Source organism: Orycteropus afer, unplaced genomic scaffold (assembly GCF_000298275.1).
Source record: "Orycteropus afer afer isolate SDZICR_OR568_19922 unplaced genomic scaffold, OryAfe1.0 scaffold00010, whole genome shotgun sequence".
Lineage (NCBI taxonomy): Eukaryota > Metazoa > Chordata > Mammalia > Tubulidentata > Orycteropodidae > Orycteropus > Orycteropus afer.
The window spans coordinates 223,179-244,663 of NW_006921597.1; the positions used below are offsets into that span (position 1 = coordinate 223,179).

The 21,485-nt window shown below is 42.3% G+C and overlaps 1 non-coding gene and 1 pseudogene across 1 annotated transcript; one reads left to right on the forward strand and one right to left on the reverse strand.

Annotated features, from left to right (window-relative positions):
* Positions 1 to 214: 214 nt before the first annotated feature.
* LOC103204834 lies at positions 215 to 3,661 on the reverse strand (annotated as a pseudogene).
* A 16,986-nt stretch (positions 3,662 to 20,647) lies between these two features.
* On the forward strand, positions 20,648 to 20,721 carry TRNAN-GUU. Its single transcript has one exon. It is a non-coding gene; the product is annotated as a tRNA-Asn (tRNA).
* Positions 20,722 to 21,485: the final 764 nt, after the last annotated feature.

The window sequence follows — 21,485 nt, forward strand, 5'->3', positions numbered from 1 at the left end:
GTAGGGGGAACCTGTGAATTTGTCACCAGCCTGTCAGAAGTGAGTGTGACATGGGGACCCCCTAGCTTGCAGCTGGTGTCGGTCCCGGCCGCCTTGGCATGTGGAGGACTGTGCCCATTACTTGTGAGTCTGCTCCAGCTCCAGGTGGTTAGGGTCAGAGCAGGAAGTGCTGCATGTGCCCCTGGTGTCAGGACGGGAGTGGAGCAGAACTGATTCAGAAGAGGCTGATCTGGAGCGATCAAGACACATTGGTGTCAGAGAAGGGGGATTGACCTGCATTTTTCCTGCGTGTGAGTACATCAGAGCATCCAGGAGCACTCATTGTGTCACAGGGTCTGTGCATCCAAGATGCCTTACAGGAACATTTCATTATTTCATCATCACACAAAACATGACAACACTAAATACTTATGTGCATAATAGATGTAAACTTTGTATTTAAATTGTACACATAATTTAAATAACTTAAAATATTATCATCATGCATTACTTTGACACTTAAAATCACCTTTCTCCTTCTTAAAACCAGCTTAAAGGAGCCCTAGTGTTGCAGTAGTTAAAGAGCTCAGCTGCTAACCATAGAGTTGGATTCGGTCTCAACCCACCAGCTGCTCTGTTGGAGAAAGTTGTGGCAATCTGGCTTCCAAAGTTACAGCCTTGGAAACACCATGGGGCAGTTCTACTCTGTCCTATAGGGTCACTCTGAGTCAGAATGGACTGTGCCTCATTGGGTTCAGTTTTTGGTTAAGGCTAGCTTGTGCTTTTGGAAAGTGGTTTTGAGCACGAGTTAATGATTTCAAAGTGTTGAGACTCCATACAAAACATTAAAGAATGACCTAGTCACACAGACACACAATGGAGTTTTGCATGGCAGCATAAGGTGAGGACCTGCATGGACCGCTGTTGAGTTATTTCTAGGATAAATTGTTTATGTGAAAAAAGCAAACAAAGAAGTGAAAAAAAAAAAAAGTATACAGTATTCTACCTTTTCTTTAAGAAAGGAGAAGAAATACACATTTGTACTTATCATTAATACATACTTATTTTTCAGGGAGGATAAGCCAGAAGATAATGAAAATCTTTTCATCTAAGGAATATGGTTTAAGCAATAGAAATGATGGTGAGACTTTTTTAAGTATTATCTTTTTGATACATAGTTTTGATTTTTTAACCATGAGTTATTTTACATGTTCAAAAAAAAAAATGAAAAAGAAAATACTAAAATAAATAAATAAAAGCAGGAAGAGTTAAATCTAACTGTGTATCAAAATAATAGAACCACACAGAAAATAACTACCAAAACAAATTTTGAAGGCACTTCTCTGACTATACCTCACAGTGGAGTATATTATAAGGCCAGAAGAATCTGCAAAGAAACTTTGAACTTTATTTTGTAGATTGATCGTTGGTAGACTTGATGGAATACTTTGGAAACAATTTTGAGTGTGTTATAGGATAGAGCACGAGTAAATTGTTTGGAATCAGGGTTGCCAACATGGGAGAGAGAAGATAAAAATATGGAACAGAGGAAGTTGAGGTAAAACTTTATGGTGTTGGATTGGGCTTGAAGGTGTCAGTATAAACTCATGATCTAAATATGAATATTTCCTCACTGGTGGTGTGGTGCCTAAGGCATTTGACTGCTAACCAGAAGGCTGGAAGTTCAAACCCACCAGCCACTCCTCAGAAGGAACATTGGGCAATCTACTTCCATAGAGATACTAGCTTGGAAACCCAAGGAGGGGTCGCTATGAGTTGGATCCTTCTTGATGGCAGTATACAACAACATGCCCACTGAGACAAACTAGAAGCAATGCTACCTAGTGCCTACATCTTTGCTATGACTCTATTCTCCACCAAAAGACCCAGATTTTTTGGAACAATGGCTGATTTTGGAAATGGAAAATACAAGTTGAGCCTGAAATGTCTTGTACCAGAAAGCAAGAATGTGTTCCATGACTAATGGAAACATGTCAAAAGATTATAGGAACTATCTTGAAGAGGTCCAAAATGGTACAAACTGAGACAATTTAAGCATCCAAAACTAAAAGTAATGGATAATAACATGTTGAATTAAGAAAAGAAGAATCCATAAATTCATAGAATCTAAGAGGGAAGTTCTATTTCATAGAGGAATGGCAACTAATAAATGTGGAAGGAATTATCAAATTAGAAAAAGCACTTCTTTGTAATCACCAAGGCAAGAATCATCAATGGGTGCTAAAACAGCTGAGGATAGGGTTATGGGGGAACAGGACATAAATGTAATCTCAAAAGTGTCATCCTACAGATTATACTGTAACATTACCCCTACTCCACCTCTTCCCTTTTTGCTTTCCAGAATACCTACCCTTCAAGGAGAAGGTCGGAAACACTGCATTGGTCATCTGCACAACACAACAAAGAGAAGCCAAAAGCAGAAGCAGGCACCAGTCCAAGCAGCTAAACAAACTACCTGTTCTTTTTGTTGTTGTTCATTAAATTTTGTTTTAATGGTTCTCAAAATTCTGTGACAATTTGTTGGTGAAGTTGTTTCTATTTTAAAAGTACTGATTTAGAAAACTAATAAAACCACCACGCACACTACAAAACAAATGGTCTACAGGATATTTCTTTCCTTCTGAAAGTTTTACAATGCATTGTTATCATAAACTGGTCTTTTACTATTAAATTTAAATGGACAACTGAAACAAACCTTTCTGAGGCTGTTCTTCCACCACTGGTTAAGATTGTGATAGCAGGTGTTATGGATATTATGTATTTCGCCTTCTGAGCTTTCTGGGCAGAGTTGGTGACCTTGCCAGCTCCATCAGGCCTTTTGTCCAGTGCCTTAATGACACCCACAAAACTATCTGTCTCATATCACTACCAACTAAATAACCCAGAAGAGGATAGTCAGAGAAGTGCTCAACTCACATGGGTTTGCCAGGAACCATGTCAGCATCACCAGATTTCAAGGCTGTAAGGCCAACCTCCACCTTCTGACCAGAACAGGGATCGGTCTTCTCTTTGAGCTCAGTAAACTTGCAAGCAATGGGAGCTGTGTGACAATCCAGCACTGCCAGCGGTGATGTGGCCTGGATGGCTCAGGAAAATCACCTGCACAGTGAAGCCAGCTGCTGCCATTGGTGGGTCATTTTTGCTATCACCAGCCACATTGCCTTGCAGGACATCTTTCACAGAGACATTCTTGACATTGAAGCCTACATTGTCTCCCAGAAGAGCTTCTCTCAAAGCTTCATGTGCACTTCAACTGACTTCACTTCAGTGGTAGCAGACTGGAGCAAAGGTGACCATGTGCCCAGTTTGAATACAACAGTCTCCATTCTGCCCACGGGGACCATGCCAATACCATCAATTTTGCAGACATTCTGAAAAGACAGATACAGGGGCTTGTCACTTGGATGAGTTGGTGGGAGGATGCAGTCAGACCTCCAAACAGTGTGCTTCCACTGGCATTGCAATCCTTATGGACAACTTTCCATTTCTTGAACCAAGGCATGTTAGGACCTGGCTCCAGCATGTTGTCACCATTCCAACCAGAAATTGACATAAATGCTACTGTATCAGGGTTGTAGTCAGTCTTCTTAATGTAGGTGCTGACTTCCTCAACAATTTCGTCAGACCTCTTCTGGCTATTGGGTGACTCAGTAGAATCCATTTTGCTAACATCAACAATTAGTTATTTCACACCCAGTGTGTAAGCCAGAAGGGCATGTTGACGGCTCTTGCCATTCTTGGAGATTCCAGCTTCAAATTCACCAACACCAGCAGCAAAAATCAGGACAGCACAGTCAGCCTCTGATGTTCCTGTGATAATGTTTTTGATAACGCCTTTATCGTGAGGTCAGTGATGGACAGTCATGTAGAACTTGTTGGCCTCAAATTTCCACAGGAAGATATCATGGTAATGCCACACTCAGATACACTTTTCAATTTACCCAAGACCCAGTTGAAGGAACCATTTTCCATCTCAGCCACTTCCTCCTTGTCCACCACCACATTTGTAGATCAGGTGACCAGTGGTAGTAAACTCACTCACACTAATTTACGTGGCCAATGACTACGATGTTCTCCTACTCCATGTTGGCCTAGACTTTGCAGTGGTTTAAACCAACATCTATGTTCTTGCAGAAAACCAGTTGCAGAACAGAAAAAAAGAAAGAAAAGCTATTTGTTCTTAACAAAATAACAGTGCAAAAGAAAATTAAAACGCAGCTACTAGCAAGTCTATTTTTGGAACACCAAAAGGCTGCAGAGAAGATAATCTCAGCTCAAAACCACCAAAGACTGCAGTAGAGTTTCTGCCTCTAGGAGAAATAGCAAAGATCAACACATCCTAAGCACAATGGATAAGTTTTGACTTGAAAGAACTCCCCCTCCACCCCACCCCCCAGCAAAAAAAAGAAAAACACTGCCATCGCGTGGATTCTGACTCATAATGACCCCCATTGGGTTTCTGAGGTGGTAAATCTTTACAGGAGTAGATTGCCCAGTCTTACTTCTGCGGAGTGGCGGGTAGGTCTGAACTGCTAACCTTCTGGTTACCAGTCAAATGCCTTTAGAACCATTACTTGTTAGGGAAGTATACAACTCCTCACCTACCGCCCTCACAGGAGCTCTGGTGGTGTAGTGCCTAAGGCACTTACTTGACTGCTTAGGCAGTCCACTTCCGTAGTGATAACGCCTCGGAAACCTAAGGAGGGGTCGCTATGAGTCGGATCCGACTGGAGGGTAGTGAGTTTGAGTCTACTGTCAGCCTCCATATGAGCCTTTATTATTTTTTTTTTTTGACCGCCCTCACACAGCCTGAAACTCCCTACACTTCTCACACACAGACACTTCGGTCCCTGAGCCCTCCTCTGTTCGCTACTATGGCACAAAATTTCTACCTATAGCCCTGGTCTTGTTTACACCGCATAGAAAATCATAACGTGTTTAAGCAGCAGATGCAGATGCAGTAGCCACTGTGTTGCCTCATCTACAGAAGACGTGCTCGTCCGGGACTTCAGGGCAGCGTTCCCTCCTCCGAGGCGAGCCAGGAATCCCACTCCTTTCACCTCCCATCCTGCCCAGCCGACCAATAAGTGGGACAGTGACGTTTCTGTCCCCTCTCCTTCCCTCCCCGCCCATCTACCAATCTCCACCCTCCTATCCTGAGAGTCTGATGTTCCCTTCCTTAGCTAAAGTGTGGCCTACTCAGTTGAAACACAGTGAGGGTTTTGTTGTTATGTGCGGTAGAGTCGGTATCACTACGGAAAGAGATTGCCCAATCTCCCTTCCAAGGAGTGGCTCGTCGGTTTGAACCACCAAGCTTCTGGTTAGCAGTCAAGTGCCTTAGGCACTATGCCACCAGAGCTCCCACTGAGGATTTTAGGTCTCCAACATGTATAAAGGAGGTGAGGGGAAAATAGATTTAAGTGCTTCGTTTTAGATCACTAGCTCACTAGTTAAGAGAAACTGACATTGACAGGCTTCTTTGGGAATAGAGAGCACAGCACTTCAATCAGTCCTGGCTTTGAGTATAAATTGACAAAACAATATTTACAAGTAGAACTAACAAATCCTCCTTGAGTCTCATTAATATAAGTGGAGATGGAGGCTCTTTTGTTGTTGTTGTTAGGTATCACCCAGTGGGCTCAGATCTGCAGCAGCTTTATGCCTAGCAGAAAGAAACACTTTAGGGTCCTGCTACATTCTCACAATCGTTGCTATGTTTGACCAGAGGGAAAAAAGCCTTAATCAGAGAAAAACACACTGCCGTGGTTGAGAAATAGGCCCTCACCCTTTCAGATCCTATCAGTCCAATATGCTGGTGGCCTGCACTATGGTGTCCGGGAAGAGGAGTGGAGGAGGAGGAGCAGAAAGGAAAGAAGAAAACTGGGAGAAGAACCCACACAGTTGGGAGACACAAAGCGACCCTCACTGAACAGTTTATGGCAATGATTTCTTCTATATTTGACAACTGACCTCTCATTCAGTCAGTTAATGTTTGAAAAGCTGAGGATAATAGTGTTAAAGGTGACTCCATCTACGGCCAAGGTGTGAGTCTGCTAATAGAATTTTTTTCCGTATATTTGCTGAGTTTTGTTTTTATTTTTTGAATTTGGGGGGTTTTGAGAGGAGATCCTTAGGGAGTTCAGGGCAGTACTCACAGAGAGAGAAAAAAAAAAAATGTACCATCTTAAAGTTACAGGCAATTTTTATACTGAAGTACACAGAAAGAGCTCCTTGCTAGGCTCACATGACCTTTGACTCTCGTTCCTGCATGCCCATGTGCCAGGAAGTAGAGCTTTGAGTCCAGGTGTCCTTGTAAATCTCTCCTGGGCAAGTCCCTGCAAAGGACCTCTGTCAAGTGCTGAGGAGCAAGGATGTCTCCTTGAGGACTAAGGTGTGCCAGGCTATTTCAAGGCCTGGTTTACAAATGGCAAGCAGCAAAAACAGTGATAAGAATGAGACAGCCAGATAAGGCCCTACAGTGACCTTATCAAGACCACTGCCATCTGTAGGTATGCACAGTGTTTACCCTACAGGGTTTTGTATGACTGTATCTAGGAAAGAATTAGGGAGTAATAGCTTTATTTTATTTCTATAAGGCAAAAACAGAGTTAACTACTTTTCCTCAAATTGTTATTGAGTGCCTGCATGAATAATTTCTTTTAGAAGGTTTAGCACAAAGCTGGTTCCTATGAGGTGGATCCTAGTAAAATGATTGTGAATCCACATGAAATATTTGACATCTTCAATCTTTTCTCCATGTATCATGATGTTGAAAAGATTAAAGTTGTTCAGGACTTCATTTTAATTAGATCCACAATCGACACCATGGAATCAGCAGTCAAGAAATCAAATGGTATATTGCATTGGGTAAATCTGCTGCAAAACACTTCTTTAAAGTGTTAAAAAGCAAAGATGTCCTTTGGAAGACTAAGGTGTACCTGACCCAAGTCAAAGTATTTTCATTTGCCTCATGTGTATGTGAAAGCTGGAGAATGAATAAGGAAGACTGAAGAAGAATTGATGCCTTTGAATTATGGTTGTTGGTGAAGAATATTGAATGTACTGTGGATTGCCAGAAGAATAAACAAATTTGTCTTGGAAAACAAATGCAAAAGTATTTGATTGAGTGGATCATAACAAATTGTGGGTAACTGTGATAGTTATATTTGTATGTCATCTTGGCTGGGCCTGGTTGAGTGGCTGGGCAGCTGGATGTAGTATTCCCCATGATGAGACTGGTAATCCACTCCGTGGTGGAATCTACTAGGAGCAGCTGAGTAGCTGCCTTTGGATATGTGGTCTGCTTCCTGTATATAAGGAGAAGCTTTGAGAATGGTCTCTAGCCTATGGCATGCTTGGACCCTGCATGTAACCATGTCGTTGCTCAGCAGCCTGCCATGCTCTGCTGACCTTGGGACTTACGATGGACTTAAGTTAATGGCTTGCTGTGTGATTTGGTAACATCAGGACTGTGCCTTTTTACTTGTCAACCTTGGGGCTTCTCAGACTCAGCAGCCAGCAGCTGTCTGAGTGAAGAAATGCCTCTAGCTCCAGTAGGACAGGAGCAGGAGGCAGAGCTGGACCCCAAGGTTGAGGGGCTTTCACCTAGCCCCTCGAGCCTGGCACTTTGAACTTGGACTTAAAGCCTCCAAATTGTAAGAATAAACTCCTGTTTTTAAGGCCATCCTATTTGTGGTATATTTCTGTCAGAGTGACACTAGGTAACCAGAACAGTAACACTGAGAAGAATAGGAATTCCAGAACACTTAATCGTACTCATGAGGAAACTGTATTTAGACCAGGAGGCTGTCATTCAAACAGAACAAGGGGACACTGCATGGTTTAAAATCAAGAAGGGACTGTGTCAGGGTTGTATCCTTTCACCATACTTATTCAATCTCTATGCTGAGCAAAGAATCCAAGAAGCTGGACTATATGAAGAAGAACGTGTCATCAAGATTGGAGGAAGAATCATTAACAACCTGTGATATGCTGATGAAACAACTTTGCTTGCTGAAAGTGAGGATGACTTGAAGCACTTATTGATGAAGATTGAAGACTACAGTCTGCAGTATGGATTACATCTCAATATAAAGTAAACAAAAATCCTCACAACTGGACCTACAAGCAGCATCATGATAAATGGAGAGAAGATTGAAGTTGTCAAAGACTTCACATTGCTTGGTTCTACAATCGACGCCAATGGAAGCAGCCGTCAGGACATCAGATGACGTATAGCACTGGGCAAGTCAGCTGCAAAGGATCTCTTTCAAGTGCTGAGGAGCAAGGATGTCTCTTTAAGGACTAAGGTGCACCTGACACAAGTCATGGTATTTTCAGTCACCTCGTATGCATGGGAGAGCTGGGCAATGAATAAGGAAGACTGAAGAATATTTGATGCTTTTGAGTTGTGGTGCTGGCGAAGAATGCTGCAAGTACCATGGACTGTTAAAAATAACTAACGAGTCTGTCCTAGAGGAAATGCAGCCGGAATGCTCCTTGGAAGCGAGAATGGCCAGACTTCATCTCACCTACTTTGGTCATGTTGTCAGAAGGAACCATTCCCTGGAGAAGGATGTCATGCTTGGTAAGGTGGAGGGTCAACGAAAGAGGGGAAGGCCCTCAACGAGATGGATTGACACAGTGGCTACAGCGACAGGGTCAAGTATAGCAGGGATCATGGAGCTGGCGCAAGACCAGGCAGTGTTTCGTTCTGCTGTGCATGGGGTCGCTAGGAGTTGGAGACAACTCAATGGCACCTAACAACAGGAACAACACTAACCGAAAGGTTGCTGGTTCAAACTCACCTAGCAGTGCTGTAGAAGAAAGGCCTGGTGATCAGCTTCCATAAGAAAAGTGTATGGAGCTCAGTTCTACTCTGTAACACATGGGATCACTGTGAGTTTATACATATACCTCCTCCTCACTTATCAACTATCTTATTATCCAATATATCACATTTATGATCATAGTAAAAAAATCTACTGTCCAACTATTTTGTGTATTAGTGGTGTGCACCTGGCAGTAATGAGCACCAAGGTGTGAGGTGAGAGTAATGCTGGTTATGATGGTCAAAGTTATGTTCAGCTTGGCTGAATCATGATCTTTAGTGCTTTGGCAGTTACGTAATGTGTAATTGGGTAGTTATGTATTGATGTAGTCATCCTCCATTTTTGCATAATGACCTGATCTTTGGAGCCTAACCATGTTAATAAATAAGAAATATCTGTGTACATGAAACAAAAATTTCATAAAACAATACTCATCCTTATCACATTTATCACATACTGGGTACTCTGAAATTCCCTATTCTCTTCCATTACAGAAAATAAAATGCCAATTACAATTTTAAAAAAAATTATATTTAGTCCTGTATGATTCAGTGCCCTAAAACACCGTTTTTCAAACTGTCACTTGCTGTCTATATGCATCAGAATCATCTAGAAATCTTGGTTTAAAAAAAAAAAAAACATATTCTAGGCAAAACAATTGTTCTCTATTCACGTGGAACAACAGAGGAAAAAAGAGAGCAGGAGTAGTAACAGGAAGTAGAATGTGTGGCTAATTCCTTCCATGAATGATCGTCTCCTTTGTATTAAAACCAGGAGAACTATGTGGTGCCAGGCTACCATTACTGAGTATTCTGACCAAAGAGTCTATAAAAGAATCATGATCAAAAGGGGGAAAATGAAGAAAAGAATTTCAAATCCTCATGGAACCCATGAGGGAGGGAGGATGGATGAACCCCTGAAACTATTGCCCTGAGACAATCTTTAAATTTTAAATTAAAAAAATATCCCCTGAAGTCTTCTCAAAACCAAACAATGTTTAGCCTAACTAATAGAGAATGTCTGCTTTGAGCACTGTGCTCTTTTAAGATCTACATACGGGATCAAATGGACAGCAGCGTTGCAAAAGATTAGATCAGAATCTTGAAGGGCAGTGAGTTTATGATAATGCTGTAGGAACAACTCAGAAAGGAGGATTGTACAGCCTGAAGAATGTAAGAAAAGTCACTGAAGTGTGTATGTAGAAACCGTTGAACTGATATAAGTATATTCTCAACAACAAAAAATAAAATAATAAAATTAGCACAAAATATGCAGATTCCAAGGTCCCATGACTATGATATCATTGGAGGTGGAGCCCAGGAGTCTTCCTCCAATAAACTCCCTGGCAATTCTGGAGCACATGAATTAGAGAGCCAGTGCCCAAATATTGAGACTAAAAACTTTGATATAATATATGGTTTGGGGGGCAAAGATCACATTCTTCAACTGAATCCTCAGTCACTAGAATGTGACTTTTTTTGATGGAAGAGATTGTTTTGTTGTCATTGCACCCTCAGACCAGGTTCTGGCTCACAACTACAAAACAAGATAGGAGAGGAAAAAATATATTTATTTACATATATTTTGCCTGAGATCTTTAAACCAAAACCAAATCAAACTGACTGCCATCAAGTCACTTCTGACTCACAGTGACCCCTCCTTGAGTTTCCAAGGCAGTATCAGATTTGACTTGCCAGTAGTGAGTTAGGTGTGGTTTTAGTATCTCTATAGAAATAGATTGCACAATCTTCCTTCCGAGGAAGTGGCTGGTGGGTTTGAACTGCCAGTCTTCTGGTTAGCAGTCAAATGCCTTAGGCACTACGCCACCAGCTCTAAAAAGGCTGAACTATTTACTTTGTTCCCTTCTGCGTTGAACATATCACTATAGCAATATCAGAGCAGGCCCACATTTCTAGGTGCTTTAGGGTCTCACGGTGGCTTTGCTTCTTGTTTGGCACAGGTAGGAGACTTCATGGAACAGGAAAGTATCATCTCACAGTTCAGGAGGCTAGTGTCTTAATTTAGGGCCCTGGCTCTGGGGGAAAACTTTCTCTGTCAGCTCTGGATTGGGGGACGGATATTTTTGTCTCTTTCAACTTCTCTTCCTTGGTTCCTTGGTGAACTCCACATGCATCAGTCTTTCTCCACTTGTGCTTTCTTGCTTCTATACCTAATCTGTTCTTTTTATATCTCAAGACTGATTGGTTTAAGAAATACCCTACATGGATTAAGCCTCACTTACAGGACAAAGAAAACCCTGTTCCCAAATGGTATTACAAACACACTTATAGAGGTTAGGCTTCACAACACGTATTTTTTTGGGGACACAATTCAATCCATGACAAACCTCTACCAAAAAGCATCAGAAATCCAGTGAGTCTCTTGTCTCTGGTCCTAAGCCTGCATGAACCTAAAGAAATGTCATTTATTCACTGTTGTTGTTGTTGTTATTTGCCATCAAGTTGGCCCCGACTCATACTGGCTGATGCAAATTCTTTGCGCTCTGGCTACTTGGTGCCTCCCATTCCTTTCTTTCCAACATTATAATGGGTGTCAGTATTTCCTAGACAGGTGTTCTGTACCCAGTGATGGTTCAGGAGGCTGGATGTTTGGGAATGTGTTTGAGGTATTCCAGGAGATCTGGGTGATACTCAAACTCCTGTTCTCTGATGCCTCTTTTGAGTCCCTGGAAAAGGCCAATAATTGAATGATCTTGTTTTTAAACTGTTATGTTAGCAAGTAAATGAAAATTCACTCCAAAATTTCTTCCCTTAACCACCACTCTTCAGTCACTCAAGGATGCCAGTTCAGGGGAAAACAATGCTACTGGAGTGTTTGTTATGAGCTGTGCACATAGCCTTGAATTTGAAACATTGGTGATTTGATGGTAGTATAGGTGCTTTCATGTGAAGTACCCTATTTTGATTCCTTGCCAATGTGTGTGGGTCCTAGTCTTTCCATCACAGTTCATTTACTGTATCTAGGGATATCTGCATAGGTTTTCATTGTGCATGCAAGACCAGAAACATAATAATAATAATAATAAAAACCTTTCACTACCATTGAGTCAATTCAGACTCATAGTGACTCCATCCCCATTGGGTTTCCAAGGCTATAAATCTTTACAGAAGCAGATTGTCCCATTTTTCTTCATAGACCGGCTGGTGGATTTGAAACACAGACCTGTTGGTTAGCAGCCAAATGCCTTAACCACTGCACCACCAGAACTCCTAAGACCAGAATGGTAACCCTCTTTCTACTTCAGCTAGACTCTGTATCCCATAGGTAAGATAGGTCTATGCAGTGATCAGCAGCCAGGAGCAATAGCACTGTCAATGAAGAAATTGTGAGGAACCAGGCAGTAGCACTGGAATAAAAGATATTCAGCAGTTTGCCTACACAGTTGTTTGAGAGCCTTGGGGACCAGGTGTGATCCTGAAGAAATTAGTGCTTGGCCTGAAGTACAACCACCACCCCTCCAGCCATGTCTCACAAGCTGGGAAGTAAGTTCTGGTGTCTTTCAGTAGTATGGAGCATTTAGAAATAATATTCTTGTCACATTTGCCTCTTCTCCTGGCAGAGCAAGGAGTCCAGCCAAACAGTCATAAAGTCAGTGTCCATCCATGATTTGAATGCTGGGCCTTAGGCTGGTTGCTATACTCAACACACAGTGGGGAATCAAGTAATTGAACCTCCAGGAAAGAGTACATCCAAGGTGGTAAAAATTCTCAATGATGGTGAAGATGTTAGGACCATAGCCTTAAGATCCAGGGAAGGGTGAGGCTTGTGGGGAATAATCAGCATAGAGCTGGTGGGAAGTTATCAGTAGGCCCTTTAGGTCTTCCATGCAGGCAAAGGATGTGGGCTCCTGGATGAATCAGGAGCCTGTGATCTTCAGCTATAGCAGCTCCATGTGCTCAGCTGTCCTCAGCAGCATCAGTTGACAGCAGAGAGCCATGGGGCATCCACAGAAGCAGCAAAGTTGAGCAGAGCACTGGTAGCTGTGGTGGCTCCAATCTCGACAGAAGAGTGTACAAGCACAAAGCCGAGGAGAATGGCAGGGAGAGGCCCTGGGAATCTGCCTGGATCTGTACATCATATGTCATAAATGCATTCATCAAAATTGTCAGCTTGTATTTGTGGGTGTTAACGTAAGTTAGGCTTTTAATTGGGATCAATCTATATATTGACTTAAAGAAATGTGTTTGTTTATTGACACGGACTTGATTATGACTCATGGTGACCCCATGTGTGCAGAGTTGTTGTTGTTGTTGTTATATGCCATCGAGTCGGCCCCGACTCATAGCGACCCCTCCTTGGGTTTCCGAGGCAGTATCACTAGGGAAGTAGGATTGCCCAACCTTCCTTCCGAGGAGTGGCTGGTGGGTTTGAACCGCCAGCCGTCTGGTTAGCAGGCAAGTGTCTTAGCCACTATGCTACCAGAGTAGAGTAGAAGGGTTTTAAAGACTGTGACCTTTGGAAAGCAGATTGGCCTGTCTTCTAAGGTGTTTCTGGATGGGTTCAGACTGCCTAGGTGACAGTTTAACAGTTGATTAAAAAAATCACAATGATAGGGATATGTCAAAAGGATACAAGAGCCAATTGAAAGAGCTTCCAATGGCCAAACTGAAATAATTTGAGCAACAATATAAACACAGTCATATTAAATTGTAACCCAAAGTATAAAATATATGAGTTCATAATAATGTAAATAAATGATTGAATATATAAAAAATAGACACAAGTCCCATGCAACAGAATCCTAAATAATTCATGTTCTCTGCCTTCAAAGAGTTATGGCATAACTCCTACTGTTTAAATATGACTACTCATAGTGACTTCCTTCCAAAGAAAGAGTCTGGAAAGGGAAAGAAAGAGAGTAACTTTACATCAAAGAAACCTGAGGAACACTGCCTCAGACAGATGATGAAGATCAACAGCAACTGTGGTAATTCAGATTGATATGATGTGATGGAAAAGCACTTTCCACAAGTACATGAAGCAGTTGAAAATACCATGATTTGGCTCAGGCACACATTAGTCCTCAAAGTGACATCTTTGCTTTTTAATATTTTAAAGAGGTCTTTTGCAGCAGATTTGCCCAATGCAATATGTCATCTAATTTCTTGACTATTGGTTCCATAGCTATGGATTGTAGATCCAAAGAAAATGAAATCCTCACAGCTTCAAACTTTTCTTCATTTATCATGATGTTGCTTATTGGCCCAGCTATGAGGACTTCTATTTTCTTTCTGTTGAGGTGTAATCCATACTGAAGGCTGCAGTCTTTGATCTTTATCAATAGGTGCTTTCAGCACGCAAGGTTGTGTCATCTGCCTACCGCAGGTTGTTAATGAGTCTTCTTCCAGTCCTGATGCTCACTAGCCATCTAGAAATGGAATGGCAGAAGTGTCTGAGCTCTAACTTCAGCCCAAGGCTGATTCCTACGAAGCAGAGGCCAAACATATCCCTTCTCTCCAACCTTTTTATGAATTCTGACACCCTTCCACAGTACTCTCTACCTCTCTGCTGGATTCAATAATTCATTGTAATGGCCACACAGAACTCACAGTCAATATTCATAATTATGGGGTTCATTAGGGAAGCAACAGTTTACAATTCAGGATCAGGAATAACTCAATGCACAGTTTTTCAGTGAGGATAGCTTCTTGGACATACCCATAGGCAGGTCTCTTCTTGAGCCCTCCTCTGAAAGATTTTTAGCTCCACAGATAAGTGCCCAGAGGCATCCCACTCCACCAGTCCACCTCGGCCCAAATGCACTCAGCTTTCTCCCTCTGTGGGTGGGGAAGGCAGCTGCTCCACCTCCAGCTGCGCTCCTGTTTCTCCTGTTTCTGCTGGTTTTGCTGCCATTGTTCCTCTGCCACTGCTTCTCCTGGTCTTTCACTGTTTCTGGTGTTACAGCTTCCTAGGGTCTAGGAGGCTCTCAGTGTAGGGACCCCAGGTCCAATGGACATGATCCACTCCTACCTCTTCTTTCCTGATGGTGATGAGGTCCTCCCTCTCTGACTCTGGGATGGTTGGTTTTAAGACTAGCAGAATGGCAAAACTGACCTATCCCCTTGTTTGTGTTCCTTATTTGCATGGTCCCACCCCCTCAAGTGTGCCATGCACTTTATTTGCATTATTAGCAAGCTGTCTAGTCCCCTTGGTGGGCCACAAGCACCTTATTTTAATAGCTGAACCCAATCATTTGGTGAGAGTTACAAGATCGTGGGGAGAAAGGCCACATAAAAACTATCCATTGGACCACGAAGGGAAATTGGTTGTGGCATATATCTGAATTTCCTCTACTATCTTTTCAACTTTTCTGTAAATATAAATATAATATTTATTTTAAAAGTAAGAAAAATTTAAGTCAATTAAAAGTGCACTATTAAAAGAGAATACGCTCTCTTTGAAAAATAGAATTTTTTAATAGCCAAAAAGAAGAACTTCTACATCATTACTCATCAGGGAAATACAAATTTAAGCCACCATGGTATACCCTCATACACCCAACAGAATGGGTAAAATTTAAAAGAACAGAGAACACTGAGGGCTGACAAGAACATGCATCAAATGTATCTCTTTTTGTGCTGAGATAGTAAAATAGTGCAACCATTCTGGAAAACCCTATAATCAAGGAATTCCACTAATGAGTAATATACTCAAAAGAAATTAGTGCATACATCAAGAAGTCTTGCACAAGAATTTTCATAGCAGTGACAATTACATTAGCCCAAACTAGACATAACCCAATTGTTCATCAATTGTCTTGTATTCATAAATTGAAATTATATTTATGAATAACACCAAAATAATACACACACAAAGGCATACAGAACATGGATATATCTCAAAAAAAATAGGTTGCTTTTCAGAAATTAAAAAAAAAAAAAGGCAAACACAAAAAGTATAGGCATTTATGTAAATTTCAAGAAGAATGAAAACTAATCTGTGGAGATAAAAATCAGGATGGTGGTTACCTAAGCGGAGAGAGATGGAAACTACCTGGATCTTTGTAGGCTGATGAAAAACTTCTGTAACTTGACCTAGGTGAAAACTTGTCCAAACTCTTCGGGCTATGTACTTAAGATTTGTACATTTTACATAAGTTACTGTTAGCATAAAAACTGGGGGCCAAAGCACTGTGTCAAGTTTAGATTTTCTTGTATTTATTAGATTTTATTGCAAAATCCTGTTGGAGTGGAAACTCTTATTTCGTTTCATTTCTCTTTTTGTCTAAAATGTCCCACTGATGTCTGAAATACCTTGACCTCAAGAAAAGGTTATGACTCCACATCTCATTAGTGGAAGCTATGGGGAAGGCTGATTAAGAGACAGCCTTCATCTTTTGGGATAGTTTATGTGCATGCTCAGACATGGGGCAAGTCCAGGCTTTGCAGATGACCGGGCCACAGGTATGTGCACTGTAGGACTTCCATCCCCTCTTTTGAAGTAGCCACACAGTGCTCAGGAAACACCAGTTTTTGAAACTCTCTGGCCTTAGGGAAAGGGCGGCACCTAGTGCAGAGATCAAAAGTGAAACAGAGGATGTGCCAGGGAGTGCTGGTAGATAAAAGACACTGCCGTGACTCGGATTCGAACCGAGGTTGCTGCAGCCACAGTGCAGGGTACTAACCACTATAAGATCACGGCATGCCAGGAACTCCCAGCAAATGTTGTCATTGTTAGGTGCCATCAAGTTGGCTCCGCCTCGTAGCAACACTATGTACAACAGAACAAAACACTGCCCGGTCCTGCACCAACCTCACAATCCTTGCTGTACCTGAGCCCATTGTTGTAGCCACTGTGTCAATCCTTGTCATTGAGGGCCTTCCCCTTTTTGGCTGACCCTCCACTTTACCAAGCATGATATCCTTCTCTAAGGAACGGTTCCTTCTGACAACATGACCAAAGTAGGTGAGACGAAGTCTGACCATTCTTGCTTTCAAGGAGCATTCTGGCTGCACTTCTTCCAGGACAGATTTGTTTGTTCTTCTGGATGGCACTTGCAGTATTCTTTGCCAACACCACAACTCAAAAGCATCAACTCTTCTTTGGTCTTCCTTATTCATTGTCCAGCTTTCACATGGATATGAGGCGATTACAAACACCATAGCTTGGGTTAGGCACACCTAAGTCTTCAAAGAGACATCTTTGCTCTTCAGCACTTTAAAGAGGACTTTTGTAGCAGATTTGCCCAGTGCAGTACATTGTCTGATGTCTTGACTGCTGTTTCCATTGGTGTTGATTGTGGAACCAAGTAATAGGAAATCTTTGACAGCTTCAATCTTTTCTCCATTCATCATGATCCTGCTTATTGGTCCCGTTGTGAGAATTTTTGTTTTCTTTATGTTGAGCTTAATATAGACTTCAGATTGTAGTTTTTAATCTTCATCAGTAAGTGCTTCAATTCATCTTCACTTTCAGCAAGCAAGGTTGTGTTGTCTGCATACCACAGGTTGTTAATGATTCTTCCTCCAATCCTGATGCCGTGCTTTTCTTCCTATAGTCCAGCTTCTCAGATTATTTGCTCAGCATACAGACTGAATGAATATGGTGAAAGCATACAACCCTGACATACTCCCTTCCTGATTTTAAACCATGCAGCATGCCCTTGTTCTGTTTGAATGACAGCCTTCTGGTCCATGTACAGGTTTCTCATGAGCACAATTAAGTGTTCTGGGATTCCCATTCTTCTCAATGTTATCCATAATTTGTCATGATCCTCACAATCAAATGCCTTTGCATAGTCAATAAAACACAAGTAAAATCTTCCTGGTGTTCTTTGCTTTCAGCCAAGATCCATCTGACATCAGCAATGATATCCCTCATTGGACATCCTCTTCTGAATCCAGCTTGCATTTCTGGAAGTTCCATATCAATACCTGCTGGTTCCATGGTGTAATGGTGAGCACGCTGGACTCTGAATCTAATGATCAGAGTTCAAATCTTGGTGGGACCTTGCCCAGCAAACATCATCCTTCATTTAATATTTATGATGTAAAAAGGTTCACAATGTTTTGCTGATTTATTCTCAGACAGCTACAGGTCCTCGTGTTTTTCTGTCTTTCATGTCTTCTCTCTGTTTCTTCCTCCCCATCTCGCTACATAGTAAAAACAATTCCTCCAAGGATCAGGCTCAGGCGTTCTGCGAGTTCCCAGTTGTCCTCATCCATGCCTCCCCTGCTTTGTTTCGCAACTCTTCTGTGTTCCCCTTTTGACTCCAACACTTCGTCCCCTCTGACCCAACAGACTTCCCACTGCAACAGAGTTGAGAGTGAGGACCTCAAGTTGGCACAGAGATTGCACAATAGGCCTTTCCTGTTGCCCCACACCCTGGCACATTTGCATGCTTAAGACGTAATTAATCAAAATAAAGCATTTTTGTTGGAAAAGCCAATCCTCAAATTCATGTGGAATTGCAAGCCCCAACCTCCCAAAACATAAAACAGTCTTGAATAAGAAAAACAAAGTAGAGGAACTCATACTTTCTGATTTCAAAACATACTATACAGCTACAGTAAATAAAACAATCTGCTACTGCTATAATAATAGACACATAGACCAAAGGGATGGAATGGAGAGTCTGGAGATAAAGAAAGCCACACATCTATGGTCAACCAATTTTCAACAAGGGTGCCAAGACTACTGAATGAGGAAGGAATAGTCTCTTCAATAAGTGGTGCTGGGACAACTGGCTCTCCATGTGCCAGACAATGAAGTTGGACCTGTACCTAACACCATATATGAAAATGAATTCAAAATGGATCACCTACCTAAATGTAAGAACTCAATCCATTAAACTCTCAACAAAAGATAAGGGCATGTTTCTGGACCTAGTTTTTGGCGATGGATTATAAGCTATGACACCAAAAGCACAAGCCACAAAAGAGAAAATAGATAATTTGGACTTTATGGAAACTAAAAACTTATGTGCATCAAAAGATTTTATCATAAAGCGAAGAGACAACTGGCAAACTGGGATAAAATATCCGGTTACTATAAACCTGATAACACTTCAATATCCAAAACACAAAGAACCCTACAATTCAACAATGAAAAGACAATCCAATCAAAAAATGTGCAAAGGAATTGAATAAATATATAACCAAAGAAGATATGACCAATAAATTCATGAGAAGATGCTAAGTATCATTAGGGAAATGCAAATAAAGACCTCGCTGAAATACCACTTCGCCCCCACTAGGATGGAGATTATCAGAAAAACGGAAAACAGGTGCCGGCAAGACTGTGGAGAAACCGAAATCCTCTCCATTGCTTGAGGGATTGTCAAATGGTGCAATTGCTGTGGAAAACAGTTTTGGGGTTACTAAGAGTTAAGTCTAGAATTACTATATGACCCAGCATTCCACTCCTAAGCATGTACCCCAAAATAATTGAAAGTAGGGACTCAACAGATACTTGTACTTGTTATTCACAATGGCCATAAGGTGGAAACAGCACAAGTGTCCATCAGCAGATGAATGGATAAACGAAATGTGGTGGATGTAAAACACGTTATTCCTTCTGAAAGCGAAACAACGTTCTGATACATATCGAGACAGGAATGAATCTTGAAAACATGCCGACTGCAACAAGTCAGACACAAAACGACAAACACCACTTTACTCCACTTCTATGAAATATCTGTTGTTGTTATTGTTTGCGTCGAGTCGGACCCGACTCACAGCGACCCCTCCTTGGGTTTCGGATCCGACTCACAGCGACCTCTCCTTGGGTTTCGGCAGTATCACTAGGGAAGTAGGTTGCCCCATCTTCCTTCCGAGGAGTGGCTGGTGGGTTTGAACCGCCAGCCTTCTGGCTAGTAGTCAAGTGCCTTAGCTACTATGCTACCAGAGGTCCCATGAAACATCTAGGATAGGAAAATGAATAGAGATCAAAGTTTATTAGTGAATACCAGGGGCAGATGGGAGGGGAAAACAAAGCAGTTTGCTTAATGGGTACTGAATCTGTGTTAAGGGTAATGAAAAAAATTTGGAAATGAATAGAGGAGACGGTTGCACAACATGGTAAGTATTTATTTAGATTTATGTAATCTAACGTGTAAAAGTGGTTGAAATGGCAAATGTCTCTTATGCGTATTTCGCTGCAATAAAAATAATTATATTTAAAATAAAGGCTTTTGAAAAAGATCTTCCCTGTTGAAACACCTTTCACTGTTTTCCATGCTCAAGGTCTTTAAAAGCTTCAAGACAACAATGTATCAATTCAACCAAGTCCTAATTGAGTTCCTCGTGTGTGTCAGACCCTGTTCTCGACCAGAGATCCCTGCCCTCGTGGATCACGTGCTGGACAGAGACAGGAACCAGAAGGCCGAAGCATCCCACCGGCCGCGAAGGAGGCTCAATGGCGGGGAAACACTCCTTTTTCTGACCAGCGCAGAACCTTCCACTCCCTCCGGCCCAAGCCTCGGACCCAGTCCGTGGAGCTGGCGAGGACCCGCGGTCGGGTGAGGGCGGAGCAAACGACCAGAGGAGCCGTCCTGGGAGCCACTCGGGTTTCAGCTTCTCTCGGAGCGCGCTCTGCTCACGTCGGGAGGTGGGATGTCGCAATCTCCAGCGTCTCTCCGGGAGCTCGGCTTAGGCAGACGGAGTGTGAGGCGAGCGAAGGCCGTTTGCTGTTTTCACTGCGGAATCCCCCAACACAGAGATTTCAAATGTAACAAGACGATGCGCGACGCCAACTGTCCTGTTACTCGGAACTTTGGAACTCACCTCATTTTATTGTAAAGGCAGGAGGCACAATTTAGCACTAACTGAGTCACCCCAGTGTAGCCAGGCGGCGTGGTCTCTGTGGCGCAATCGGTTAGCGCGTTCGGCTGTTAACCGAAAGGTTGGTGGTTCGAGCCCACCCAGGGACGCTCCCTTCTGAAGCTCAACTTCTGTTTTATTTCCAACCGATCTAAAGCTCCCAGGTACAAGCAGCGACTGTAGCCTGATATATCATGGGCCCACCAGCCACTCCTCGGAAGGAGGACTAGGCCATCTACTTTCGTAGGGATACAGCCTCGGAAACCCGAGGAGGGGTAGTTAGGAGTCAGAATCCATTCCACGGCAATGAGGCCTTTTTTTTTTTTTTTTCTTTTTAAAGTCATGGATCCTAGTGGTGCATTAGTTAAGCAGTCGGCTGGTAACCAAAACGTCAGCGGTATGAACCCACGTGGCAGTCTGCTTCCGAAGAGATTTACAGTCTAGGAAACCCAGTGGAACAGTTTTACTGTGTCCTAAAGGGTCGGTGAGAGTCGGAATCCACTGATGGCAACCCGTTCATCCGCAGCAGTGTTGACACCTGCCACGGGCCTCTCCCTTCCTCTCCAGCCCTCAACAGGAAGAGACGGGAGCATCTTACATGAGGTCGTCTTTTAGCTAAATAACAGGTTGGTTCATAAAATAAACCATTAACCGTGAGTCATCCGTATGAGACCAAATGGTCAACGCTTACTGTGAAGCAAACAGGAGAAAGCAAAGGGAGGGAAACTCGGTTACTGGAGACTAAACAACCAGATGGAAACAACGGCAAACTGGACACACTGTGTGAAATACAACCATGTCACTGAACAAACTGTGTAGAACTTGTTCAATGGGAACCTAATTTGCTGTGTAAACTTTCACCAGAAACACAATA